This window comes from Lissotriton vulgaris, chromosome 3_1, assembly GCF_964263255.1.
Source record: "Lissotriton vulgaris chromosome 3_1, aLisVul1.2, whole genome shotgun sequence".
NCBI lineage: Eukaryota > Metazoa > Chordata > Amphibia > Caudata > Salamandridae > Lissotriton > Lissotriton vulgaris.
This window is the reverse complement of record NC_141689.1, coordinates 1,498,386,348-1,498,400,429: the sequence shown is the minus strand read 5'-3', so window position 1 is coordinate 1,498,400,429 and position 14,082 is coordinate 1,498,386,348.

Sequence of the window (14,082 nt, the reverse complement as noted above, 5' to 3'; positions counted from 1 at the left end):
GCGTTGCTGTTGATGCTATACAGACAAAAATTGGTTTTCAGTTTGTACATTCTTCAGGATTTTTTTTCCATCCAAGGCTGATTGAGAGTTTGTAGAAAAATGGCTTCAGATTTTCCACATACTACTCTTCAACATTCTTCCTAAATGTAACAATGTGAAACTCACTAGGAGAACGGCTGTTTATGTTTCCTTTCAAAATGCTGCCAATAATATTTTCTGAATGGAAGACACCATCTTGTAGCATAAAGGGCCGAAAGGGGTTCTGGTCTGGCCGATGGTTGGTGGAGACATTTTGACTATATCTTGGACCTGCCCGGCCTCGCCCAAAATGGCGCCGGTATAAATGGGACTCGTAACTCCTTGTTGTGTACTGGTTGAACAACCTTGATATCACGAGATATGAATGCAGTTTTGATGCTCATGGCGGGCGGGGACGAGAATTGATTGAATATTTCGACATCCCTATTGATATTAAGTTCTGATGTGTTATTGATTACTGTACTATTGAAAGTTCGAATTAACGTCACCCATGGTACTTGCACGCAAATGTATATCTAGATAACTTTTTTGTAAGTGGCCCTGTCGTATTTTAATTACAAAATGTACGTCCACCGATTCCGCAACTGTTAGACACCTTAGTTCTTGCAACCTAATGGCTCGTTTGTTACGTTCCTCCATAATGTAAATGTCTCCTCATCATATACGATTCCAGTTTGCTCCGTGGCCGGCCCACGTGGTTATAGGCCCGTATTTGTATACTGACATTTTCACAATAAAGGTTTTTAAAACAAAACATGGTAGTAGTATTTACATTGGTAAAGTTTTTACTTTTAGTCACTGTTTTCGAATCAGTAAAAGGCAAGTGAAATAAAGTAGTCCAATTACATGACGGATAAAAGGTATAATATGTAGGAACGCAGTAAAGATAAATGGTCAAGGGCAGTTGTGTTTTTCATTTCTGCAACATAAAGTGATCGATAAGAATCTGATAATCAGGCGTATCGGCGACTAAGACAGCAGGCCGAGTCTCTTTTACTCAACGGCTCCGTCATGGAACGAAGAAACGCCCTTTTTCTCGAAAAAGGAATATATTTTACTTGCAGGACAGTTGTAAATTTTCCGGGAAAGTACATTAGCCTGGAATATTATAACATATGTTTAAAAAAAAAAATGTTCGAAAACAATAAAAAGCGTAATTTTTAGGTCATATGACCAAGCTTTTCATCATTAAAATAACAAAAGTAAAATAACCCAATGAAAAGTTTTATTAACAAGTCACATGACCTGTTATGCTTACGTTACGCGCTGCGCGCCGCGCCTCGGATCACTTCCGGGTGCGCTAACGCGGCGTGTCATATAACGCATTACGCGACAACGTAGGTCAAGAATATAGTCAAAATGTCTCCACCAACCAGCGTTCGGAACACAACCCCTTTCAGCAGTCCAAAAAGTTCTGTTAAATGACAACAGAGGGGACAGGCAACAAGAACCATCAGTCAAAGAGGGGAGGGCAAGTTCTTCTCTTCCGGGTCATGTTGGGGCGCTACCGGAACTGATCGAATTGGTAGTCTACAGTGTTTCTGGATGTTTCAGACTAAAGCTGGCGTCAGCATGAGAGCACTACCATCTCGTAGCTCCGTCGTGGCCATTCCACGAGCAGACATGGCAGCCGCTCCCCACCAGAAGCTTGCGGGAGTCGGGGGCCCCCAAGACTTTTGTAGAATCTTCACGGCTGAGGGGACGCTTTCGAGAATGGGACCCAAGCCCTATCAGGGAAGCGTCCGAGTTCAAAGGTGTCCCAGGGCCATTTTAGTGGACCAGGCCCAAAACCGAAGAGCCGGCCGCCATTTTGAGAGTCCTGTGGCAGCCGCCTATCGCTGCACCGCAAGAGCGGGAGCAACTCAACTACATGGTGAGCGAGACGCTGTAGTCGCAAGAGCGGGCGGTAAACAGCTGAATGGCGGAAGAGGCACAGTGTAGCAAAAGCGGGCGGAATGGCAACTGAAACGGTAAAGGGGCGCCCCACTACAGCGTGTCTTCAGGTCAAACGGATTGTGGGACAAGGTCCAGAATAGAAGAGTCATCAAAAGGCAAAAAGTTCCGCCGGACCCCGAGAGCCGGCCGCCTATGTCGGGGGCGATCTCAGGCTACACCGGTGCTATAAGACTTGGGGAGGGGGTCGGAGCCAAGTGTCTTCTCCGAGTCCATGGCCATCACACCGCCCCTCGGGGGCCTCCGTCAAGCTGTTTAGGAAGGTTTCATATCACATTGTTTTCAAATGCAGTCAGGTCCACAAACGACACTCACTTACTTTGAGAATAGTGAAGCTGCAGTAGGTGGAAATAAGCTTCAGACAGTGTTACAAGCGCTGCTCAGAACTCTGAACTATGGCACCCAACATCCAGAACTTATGCCATTTGAGAATGGCAGTGACATTGAAGCAACTCAGGGACCAAAACCATTAACGTACTTTCACGTATGAAAATCTTACTTGGGGAGGGGGCAGGAGCGAAGCGCCCCCTCCCAGTCCGCGCCATCACACCGTATGTTGAAAATCTGAAGCCATCGTTCTACAAAGTCAACCAACCTTGGATTGAAAAATCTAGAAAAATGTACAAACTGAAAACCAGTTTTGGTCTGCATAGCATCAGTAGCAACGCTTGCTATCAGAGTGCATGAGTTTCATGCTCGATCGATTGAGCTAGCCGGATCGGGCAATAAAAAGTATAAAATAGTTATGTAAATAGTTATTTAATAAAATGTTTTACCCTGTTTCTTTGCTGGTGTGTTGTCTACATTTTTAATATTTGCATAGGGTTTGTCGTTATTTTGGGCGGGGTGGGTGACGGAGTCGAGCTGTCTTGCAGCCCTCATGGTGTGGAGCTAAGTTCATCTCACTATTTTCGTATTTCTCATGAAGGGTTGTTCCTAATATTTCTATTTTAGCGAGGTCAAAAAGAGATCCAATTAGTGGCCTACTGATTTTGCTCGATTACTTTTATTTTTTTACACGATTTTTCACTATCTGCAAAGACTAAACAGAGTATTGCGACTTTGTGCTTGTTTGTAAATAGAGAATGAACCAAAGAGAATCAATTGTAAAACAGTAAATGCTTGGATAACAATCAATCAAATGGAGAGACAAGCAGGTACGACGGATTACAACGGGGGTAAAGGTCTGCGTTAACTACCGTTCACTATCTGCAAAGAGAGAGTACTACTAAGAGAAAAGAGGGGAGGGGGGGTGCAGCGTTCAAAGCACATCAGCGTGCATAAATACGAAAATGTTTTTATCTATCACGTACTTGACATTTTAAAGCTTTTCATATTTGCTATTAAAAAACCATTGAAATTCACTGAAAAAACCATAGGTTATAGTCGATATATAGTTATCAGTGATGTCATCAGTGATGTCACTGACCATGTCATGAATGATGTAATATGTGACATCATCAGCAGTGGATTGCGGGTGCGCGATATATAGTTAGCGCATCTAACTATATATGGAATTTCAATGGTTTTATGCGAGTAAAATAAGGTTTTGTAAATGCAAATCCCTAACTATATATGGCCTAAAACCAATGGTTTTTTCATTGAATTTTCAAGGTTTTGTAAATGCAAATTCCTAACTATATATCGACTATAACCTATGGTTTTTTCAGTGAATATATATATATATATATATATATATATATATATATATCCATGCAAATACTATGGGCGGATCTGTGCCAGCTGATCCTGAAGTACTGAAGTATAAAATTCCCGCTATCCACGCCAGAACACCTCTGGCTAATTGTAAGCATTTATCTTCCTTTCTATGTTATGTTAACAGTTCTTATAAAGTGTGAGAACTCCCTCCTACATGAGTATCCTGGTGCTATTGCTACAATCACACAGGGTTATGTTAGCTGAAAGAAATTCTGAGGCTCTGGCAGGAACAAATTTGATTTTGTAACATATTTCAATAGTGAGGAGTAAAATAAGAGAAAGAATGCCCCCATTACGAATAGTTTGAATACAATGGGGTGATGCCAGAACCATATTGAAGGATCTCAGGCTCCTAGCCGATGAAAATATCTTATTCTAGACTGGAGGTAGGGTGGACGATCCCCTTACAAAGCTTTATGAGCATGGCAGAAGTTTAAACAGGCTTTGCTTTTTAATAGGAAGCCAATATTAAGATCTTAAAGTTGGTTCTGAGAGGAACCAGAAGTGATTGAATAACAGGCAGGCTGCCATATTCTAAATCACCTTTAGTCTTGACAAGGGTGCCTCATTTGAGGCTACCAGGAGAGCATTGCCATAGCCTAATCAACTGGTAACAAGGGCTTGACTAATGGATTTTCTGCGATTGAGAGGAAGCCAGGGGAATACTTTCCTGAGCAGATGAAAGATGCCAAAACAGGAACCGCAGATTAAGTTAACCTGGTCTGCCATAAAAATCTTTTAATCCACGAGAATGCTGACATTTTTACCTCCTTTTTAGGGCAGAGAGAGGTATCAAGGTCAATAGGCCATCAATCTTCAGACCAGCTCTCCTTAGTCTTGTTGAACAATAACATTTCTGCCTTACCCCCATTCACCTGTAACCAGTTATGTTCCATCCGGAAGGCCATTTTCCACATACAATTAGAGAACCTAACTTTTGAGGTCTCAAGACCTTGCTCAAATTAAATTGCTAACAGGGTCTCAACTGAATTGGACATGATCTCAAATTCAAAGATTTCTACAAGATTTCTACTGTAAAGGAAGCATGGCTTTAACCTTGTGTCATATGCGGACGACTCGCAGCTGGTGGTAAACATCTTAGATATACCGGAGCTAACAGCGGAAGGATTCCATGCCTGTCTGAAGGTCGTCATGGAATGGATGAGTCGGAGTTTTCTGAAAATTAACACTGAGAAAACAGAAGTGATTGAATGTGGGACCGAGCCACCGATCTGGAGCAATCGGTGGTGGCCGCTGGAAGCCGGGGAATGTCCTTTACCTGTAAAGAAAGTGAGGAATCCTGGGGTCATCTTTGATGACAAATTGAATATGTCAGCTCAGGTGAAAAGCCTAACATCAGCTAGTTTTTTTTTACTTAAAACCCTGCGGAAAATCTTCCCTTTCATTCCCCTGGCACTTCAGAAAACAGTTATGGCCGCCCTTTTTATGTCCAGACTGGACTATTGCAATGCGATGTTTTTGGGCATCGATAAGCATCAGGTTAGCAAACTTCAATCACTGCAGAATTCTGCCGTTTGAGTGATTCTAAAGCTTCCGAACTGCCTTCCCACTACTCAGGGTAGTTGATCATTACACTGGCTCCCCGTCCAACATAGAATTGAGTTTAAAGCACTCTGTTTGGAGCATAAAGCACGGTATGGGGGGGCTTAGAGGACTGTCAGAATAGTTTCAGGCTCTATACACTCTCGCAAAACTGCGGCTCGGACAATCTTGGCCTGATCTTGTCTCTAGGTATAGACGAGCCAGGTGGGGGGGGCGTCTATTTTATTGCTGTGCAGCCCAAATGTGGACTACCGGTGGCCCTGAGACTTCAGCCGAACATTTCATCGTTCAGGAAAAACTTAAAATCCAGGCTGTTTAATGCCGGGTAGCTGTTAGTCTATCTTCCTGCCATGCCTCACTTACACACTTCACCGCCAAGACGCCTCGGCATTCGAGCGCTTTATGAGCATTTTATAACATTAACATTACCATTAACATTAACAATCTTAGCTAACGAGGTCATGCAAATATTAAAGAGTGTGGGACTCAGCGACAACCCCAGGGGAACCCTACACTTATTGGTCAAATTCCTTGATGTAAAAGGAGGGATAGAGACTACCAGGGATCTGTCTTTAGAAAAATCCCTCAGCCAAGCTAACGCCTGCACTGGCAACCCTGTGTCATACTACAGTCTCTGAATAAGAACTGATGTGACACTGTGTTGAATGGCTGCAGAAAGATCAAGTAAAATCAGCATCAACCAATCTGCCTTTTTGCAGAGTATTCCTAATTGAGTCAGTAGAAGCACAGAGAGCTGTTTCTGTACTATGGGCTGCTCTGAACCCAGACTGTGAGGAATCACAAATATGATTATTCTCTAAATATTATGAGAGTTGTCTATTAATCAGTTTCTCAGTGATCTTGCTGGGAAAGGTGAAAATAAAACAAAATAAGTCGTGTCTGCTGTAGATTTTTTTTAAATAGTGGAGATGGATGCTGACTTTCATACATTTGGCACCTTTGCCAATTCTAAGGACAGATTAAACAAGCCAGTGAAATGAGTCGTCAATAACAGTGACAAGGAAGCAAATATGTGTTTGGCAGGGATCCTCCGGTGGCCCCAACTTAACTTTCAGTAATCTCTCATGTACCTTGTAGGAAATTGGGTTACTGGTTAAGGGGTAAACAATACTGAAGCTGCAACCAGAACTTTTGTCAGGGTGAAACACAAGCAAACCCCAAATTAAACCATTTTTAACCCTCTAGTAGCTTCGCACAAAAGCAGCCAGGCTTAACTTAAAGGCATTGTGTGCACCAGGCAAACAGTCATAAAGTTAAAATTACAACACAAAAAAGCACACATCATTTAGAAAAATAGAGCACATTTTAATAAGTTATTTGACACCAAAATAACAAACATCTAGTCCGTAGAAACATAGATAGGTAATTTTGAAGTTTTAAGTAGAAATAGTGCTTAAAAGCACAAAGTACCAACTGTGGTTATCTTGTCACACCAGGCAAGGACAGATACAGGGACCAAGTTAGGCATGCTGAACGAAGTACCTTAAATCCTGGTTGCAGAGCATTGCGAGAACCCACATTGATGATGCATCACACAGCTGCGGTTCTGCAGAAGCTAAGGGCTGCAGTGTGAGAACCTTTGTGGGAGATGTGTCATGCATTGGCAATTCATATGAAGCCATCAATAAGACTTATGATGTGAGGTCCTGCTTTGCCATAGAGGATGCCGTCAACTGAGGCATGCTATGTGAAGCACTGCGTCAGGGATACGCCACACAGCAGTGGTTCCGAGGAGTTCGGGGCTGAGATGCAAGGTTCTGTATTGGCATGTGTTTCACAGTAGTGGTTCCACTGCGGAGCTGCGAGGAGCTGCAACAAGTTGTGTCAGTTTGTGCCCAAAAGACCACAGCTGGGCTGTCGTAGCACCTTAAGGCCCACTTCCAGGCATCCAGGATATGACATAACACTACTTGGACCACAAGGCTCACAGCAAGCAGGGTCTAGGTGCAGGGTTCAAGGGGGTTGGAGTCTTTTCTGCCCATGGGGCTCTATTCGGGAGGTCAGCCAACTAGACCTTGGAGTCACTCTAGTGGCCATGGGTTCAAGATATAGGTCCAGTCCTACTCAGGTAGCAGGGCAGAGGGTCAGCAGAGAAGCAGGGCAGCAGAGTAGCAGTCCTTTTTGCAGCAGACCAGCACAGCAGTCCTGAGTCTTCCACATGTCCAGAGGTGCACTGAAGAGTTGAGTGTGATGGTCCACTATTTATCTGTGGTTCCAGCTTTGAAGTAAGCAAAGTTTCTAGAGGGTTCCACCTCCAAAGGTGTTTTAAATGTCCTTCCTCCCTGCTTTTCTGGGGGCCCAAAAGGTTAGTGTGTAACCCTTTGTGAGTGAGCTGAAGCATATCTTTGTGATGTGCAAATGTGTTAGGTGTCAGCTCCGCCCCTCACCAAGTCAGAGAAGGTCCATTCTGCCAACAACTGTTCTCCCATTGTCTCACTACATCTAGTCATGTGACCCGAGATACAGACAGGAGTCAACAAATGGTCAGAACAAGTAAAATGCCAACTTTCTAAAAGTACAAAAAAGGGGGAACCTGGTAGTCTGGATAATTCATGCAATTTCCTTACTGCGATGATCACAATAAGTTACTTCATGTGATTAGGTCATTTATTTAACCTTTTACTTTCTTTGTAAATCGTTTTCTATATTCCAATATTCCCACCAAGCCCTTACAAATTATCAGGGACGCTCCCAAAACAGGTTTACAACCTTTTCTGAAAATTCTTCTTCTGACTCCTCGGGGGATTCTGATCCTCGACCGGGACCCTTAAAGACGCAGAATACTTTTTTAGACAAAGGTGAACATAAGGGAAAGGTACGATTCAAACAGCAGCCTTGGGAGAGGCGAACAAGGAGACCGAATTACAAGACGTAAAAGCAACATCAATAGTGAATTTGTAACAAAAAATACTGTCTAAGGATGAAGAATCAGTGCTAGAATTGGGCCTCAAGTTTTTCCCAAACAGGTCAACTGATTTTACTAAATAAAAAATGGAAGCCATAGAGTTTTGTCGAAAAATACGACTCAAGAGATTTTTTGCTGGGAAACATTATAAAGCAAAGGCAGAAGTGTCAGGGCTTGCTAATAAATCCAAGTTCACCCCACCTACGCACATTATTCCCAAAGAAATTGTGGCCTATGAGTAGGTGGTGATGTCCTCATTGAACCAGTTGGAAAAACGCAAAGGATGTCTGAGAAGGAATATCTCTTTGAACCAACAAAAAGCCATTAGTGATTTGAAAAAAGACAACTCAGTAGTTATCAAACAAGCAGATAAAGGGGGACCCTATTCATTTGGCCACGCGAAATGTATCTTAAAGAGTGAAGGAGTCAAGTAGGGAATTAAGAGTGGTATCGTGTAATACAATTGGATTGTGTGGTAAAATACCGACTCTTAAGGGCCTGTGGCACTCTTAGGAGTGTCAGCTACATATGGATTTACCGATTCGGTAAATATATCGATTTGGTATTTTACCAAATCGGTGTATTTACCAAATCGGTAAAATTACCGAATCGGTAAAATTACCGATTCGGTAGGCCCCCTACATCTGAAAAGCCTAATACCGATCGGAAACGGACGAAATCAGCCGATTTCGACCGGTATTAGGGCTCCTACATCAGGCCCCAAGTGACCCCCTGGACGTCCAATCGTCTCTGGTTGTGACTCCCTGCTAGAGCCCATATCTAAGTATGTGGATGTGTTTTTCAAACTATTCTTAACTGAAGTTCAGTCATATCTAAGAGACACTACTGATTGTATCGCGAAAGTTGAAGGCTTAAGATTTAATGATAAGGAACAGTGGATGGAGACACTTGATGTCACCTCCCTGTATACCCAAATACCACAGGATGAGGCCCTTGGGGTCATTGAACTGTATTTAAAAAAAAAGGACCACAACCCCATAGGGTATCAACAAAATTTATACTCCAATTGGCTGAGGTAGCCCCCAAAAATAATTATTTTAAAATTGAGAATGTCTTCTAGATTCAGACGAAGGGGACCGCATTGGGATGTCCTTTTGCTCCAGAAATGGCGGTCCTCTTCATGGCACAATATGAGGACAAATTCATTTTTAATTACAACCCTTTCTCGAGTAATATCAATCAATGGCTTTGTTATATTGATGATGTCTGGTGTCTGTGGTCAGGTTCCTCTGAGGTCTTAGAAAACTTCCATGGGTGGTTAAAATCCAGACACTCAGACATAAAATTTAATTTAACTAAAAGTAAAACTAATTTGACATTTTTTGATGTTGAGGTTTTCCCTCTAGAAAATGAGCTCGCAGTTTCATTACATCGGAAAGACACTGACAAAAAACCCTATTTTGCACCATAGTTGTTCACACCCAAAAAGGCTTAAAAGACAATCTCCCATACGGTCAGCTACTGCGAATCCATAGGAATTGTTCTGTCAAAAGTGATTTTGAGCATTATGCTGTTGACTTCTGTGAACAAATGAAAAAAAGATGGTACCCTAAAAAAATGCTTAAACACGCAATGAAGCGTGCCTGGTATACACCTTGCAAAGTGTTGTTACAGAAGAAGGAAAAGACACAGCTAGAACGACTAGTGTGTATCTCTATGTTTGGGCCAGATACCAACAAATTTAGATAAATTATGTTACGAAATTGGCATCTATTACAAAATTAGCAATTCCCTTTCCTACGGCCATTGTTTGCAATGAAGAAAAATAGAAGCATTGGCCGAGAAATTGTTCGAATAGACATTTTCCAAACACAACAGAAAAGCAATCTGCGAGCGCAGTGGAACATGAAACCCTTGAAGGGTCACCACAAATGTGGAAACTGTGCCGAGTGCGATTCTACCATTGAGGGTACCGGGTTTATCCACCAGGATGTTAAATAGAAACACTCTATGTTCACAAACTGCAAATCAAAAAACATGGTTTATGCAGTGATTTGTCCCTGTGGAAAGATCTATATAGGGAAAACCAATCAACAAATCAATCAGAGAATCACCAGCACAGGTGAAGAATAAAAAAGAAAGTTGTCACAGGCCCATGGTAGACCATTTCATGACTGCTGCACGCACAGAAAGAGATTTTAAGTGGACAGTATTGGTGTCGCTTAATATATCTAAAAAAAAATTAGACATTGATTCAGTGCTTTTGACAAAGGAAGCATATTTGATATTAAAATTTAATAGTGTACATTCAGGGCTCAATGAAATGTCTGAGCTGTCAAGAGTATGAGAACACTGAATTTGTTCTGATTCAAGTAGAGAAATTAGTAAGACTACAGAATCAGAATCAGAAAGTACTTTATTCGGCTAAAATCATTAACCATGAAAGTAACAACATCGTAAACAGCATACTACATAAAGAAACTGACTTAAAAAAAAATGACATACTGTTATATTTCATTTTCACTAATAGTTTTCCTTAATTTCAAAACATGTAAGACTACATGTCCCAGAAGTCTCAGTAATATCTATAATACAGGAAGCTCTAACAGCAAGTGCCCCTGCTTCTTGTGAATGAGGTTGCGTAGAGTGGAGGGATCCGTTGTTGACTGAAAGTAAGTTTAGATGGGGTGAGAATTGGGCATCCTAGTAATGGGTTAATGTTGAAAGCGTTACAGACACAGCGCCCTCCGCTTTCTGTTTAGAAATAGACAAATTCGGTGCTGGGAAACGAGTGAAGAGTCGGACCGAAGTGGGGTAACAACAGAGTACCGGTAAGGTACGCGGTTATTCATAAAGTCAACATGGTGAATTTCGCATGAGTTAAGACATGATCGCCGGTCTAACGACCAGTGCTTTCTAATGTTTTATACAGGCATAGACAATGCAGTGATTTTACTGTTGCAAAGAGTGGCGAAAAAAACGGTTACACGCAGTGAGGCAGGTATGTAGGCTTGCAAGGGTCACTAGTACGAGATATAGCGCAACAATTGAGTCAGTGGAGGGAGTGATTTATGAAATGCTCCCGTTTTACTTTTAGATTGAGTCACGCATTTGACAGTCGTGTTGCAAGATATCAACCTTTGGAAAAGCCGCACCACCCATAAAGTTGAGGTAGGTGCAATTGGAGTATTATATCAATGCGAAATAGACACGTTAATAACGGGAAATCTAATTAGACTTTTGTACAAATAGGGTCAGCCCAGTTGATTTCCCCATCATTCAGACAGCAGCAAACATGATGAAAACTTCCGATCAGCAGGTAAAGTGCATTTAGGTAACTAGTAGACTGAAGCGAATAGAGTAACGTTGAAGTAGGAGTAAGAGTGACACATTCGTCTTCAGTTTTGTAGATCATACCAATGTGTATATAATTGAGAAGCCCTGATGAGAGCCCCCGGAGGTCCCCTGGGGCTTGAAACGCGTCAGCATTTGCGGGAATAGGCATTAAGACAAATACTGAAGGCATGCTAGATACTGAGTCACACTGCATGAAATTTTGTTCCCAGTTTGGAGAATTAATTTGTATCTATCAGTTGCAAAGAATTAATTTGTATTGATCAGTTGCAAATGATACATTGGTTTAAGAATTATACTGATGCTTTTGTTGTATTTTTGATAAATGTACGTAATGTATATAGTGGAAAATGTTGTAAAAATATGTGAATGTTTGTAAATATTGGAATTGTTTTTTGATATGTGTTGGCTTGGAAGGATTAGACGTCTTTTTTACCTATGTGTTCCTAATGTATATAAATTCAAAAAGATAAAAAGCTATTTAAAAAGAAAGAAAAAGGTTAAATAAATGACCTAATCACATGAAGTAACGTATTGTGATCATTGCAGTAAGGAAATTGCATGAATTATCCAGAATATCAGGTTCCCCCTTTTTTGTACTTATTGAATACAGCCTGCCATGTTATCTGTCCTTTTACGGCCTTTTCCCTTCTTTTGTAACTTTCTAAAAGTGGCATATTCTTAACTGCAACCTAAAATCTGAATTTCCCATTAAATAATGTTTTAAATTACAGTTCTTTAGATACCAAACTCAACATTCCTACCGACTCACAATTGAAAGTTAGCACTTATTAAATTGCATATGGTAACCAATATTATCCTATGGGCGAGGTAGTCTTTGCAGTAGTGTAAAAGTAATTTTAGAGTTTTTGCTACCGTACATGTAAAAGTTAAAAGTACATGTCAAACATTTCAAATGCATTTCACCCTGGCCTATGGACTTTTTAGGGCCTACCATAGGGGAGACTTATATGATTAAAAAGGAGAGTTTTGCCAGGTCTAAATGGCTGTTTATAACTGCACACATGGGCTGTAATGGCAGGCCTGAGACATGTTTAAAGGGTTACTTAAGTGGGTGGCACAATAAGTGCTATAGGCCCACTAGTAGCATTTAATTTACAGGCATTGGTTACAGGTAGTACCCCTTTACTAGGGATGAACACCCACCTGGCACATCTAATTTACTTGTAAGCCAATTCTACCATGTTTAAATGAGAGAGCACAAGCACTTGAGCACTGGTTAGCAGTGTTAAAGTGCGCAAAGTCCTTCAGACCAAGAAAAATTGGTTCAGGAAGCAGGAAGGGGGAGGCAAACAGTTAGGGGATGATTCTGTAGAAAGTCCAACAGACCTTCTCCAGGGTAATAGGATCAAACCTTCCCAGTTGACCAGGGACATCCAGAGAAGGGGAGTGATATTCTACATTGTCAGCCAAGGGTTCTTTTTGGAGGGCAAAATCCTCATATATTTAGCTGATCTTCTCTCAAAAATAACTTGCAAGAGAAGTGCATAAGTCAAGCAGGAATCGATACCCTGCAGGCATCAGGCTTTAAAAATGTGTTTGAAATCTTAAATATTTATTTGGCAGAATTGCCTTATTTCCTGATCCTTAGCACCAGAAAACGCATGTGTGCCTCCCTCAGATGTCTATCATAGGTCCTAAGGGCCCCTCTTTCCTGGGAAGTGTTAGAACTGTGCCAAGTCCTTTACAGTTTCTTACAATTTTGATTTTCCACGTCCCAACTCCTCATTAAACCATGTCGCTTGGGTTTTAATCTGCCTATTCTTGATTGACCTATTTGGAACAAGCCTGCCTAAGTTCCTATTGAGAGATTCCTGATAGCTTGTGATAGCGAAATCAATGTAAGAGAATCTCTTCAATTCTGGAAGATCACGACAATTCCCTATTTTAGCCTGGCTAATTCTTTTCCAGGAATGGGCCAAATATTCCTTCTTTATACTCCAAGAACTGAGGTTACTAGGCAGTGGCAGTTCAAATCCAATAAAATGGTGATCAGTCCAAGTAAGCGGTTTAGTTTGGTCGAGTTTAAGCTGGGTTCAATTACTGAATATTAAAATGAGTGTGTGGTCGGCTACATGTGTCGGACCCTCCATCATTTGTGCCAGTCTGGCCATCTCTAAATCCACAAACAATTTATTGGCCTCGTTATATGTTAAATACCTCCCATGAGCATGAAAGTCTCCCAATAGCAGAAAATTGTCAGTCTCCAAAATATGAGAGGGAAACAGATCTAGCAATGATAGACTAAAGTATTTCCTGAGGCCAGGAGGGCGATAAATAAAGGCTGCTTTCAAAGAGTTGTAAGTAGGCGAATCGAGTCTAAACACACTCATTAACTGATTAGAGAAATGAGTGTCAATTACATAGGCATTTCCTTTGTTAAAGCAGTTCCCATCCCACTTACTACTCGGCTTTCTCTATCTTGTTTTGACCAACTGATAATTATCTGGGAAAGCACTAAAGATATCTGGAAGGTCCAAGGGTGCAATCTGGTCTCAGTAATAAAAGAAAGATCAGGGTTATTGGAAGATAAAGGATCCCGTAAT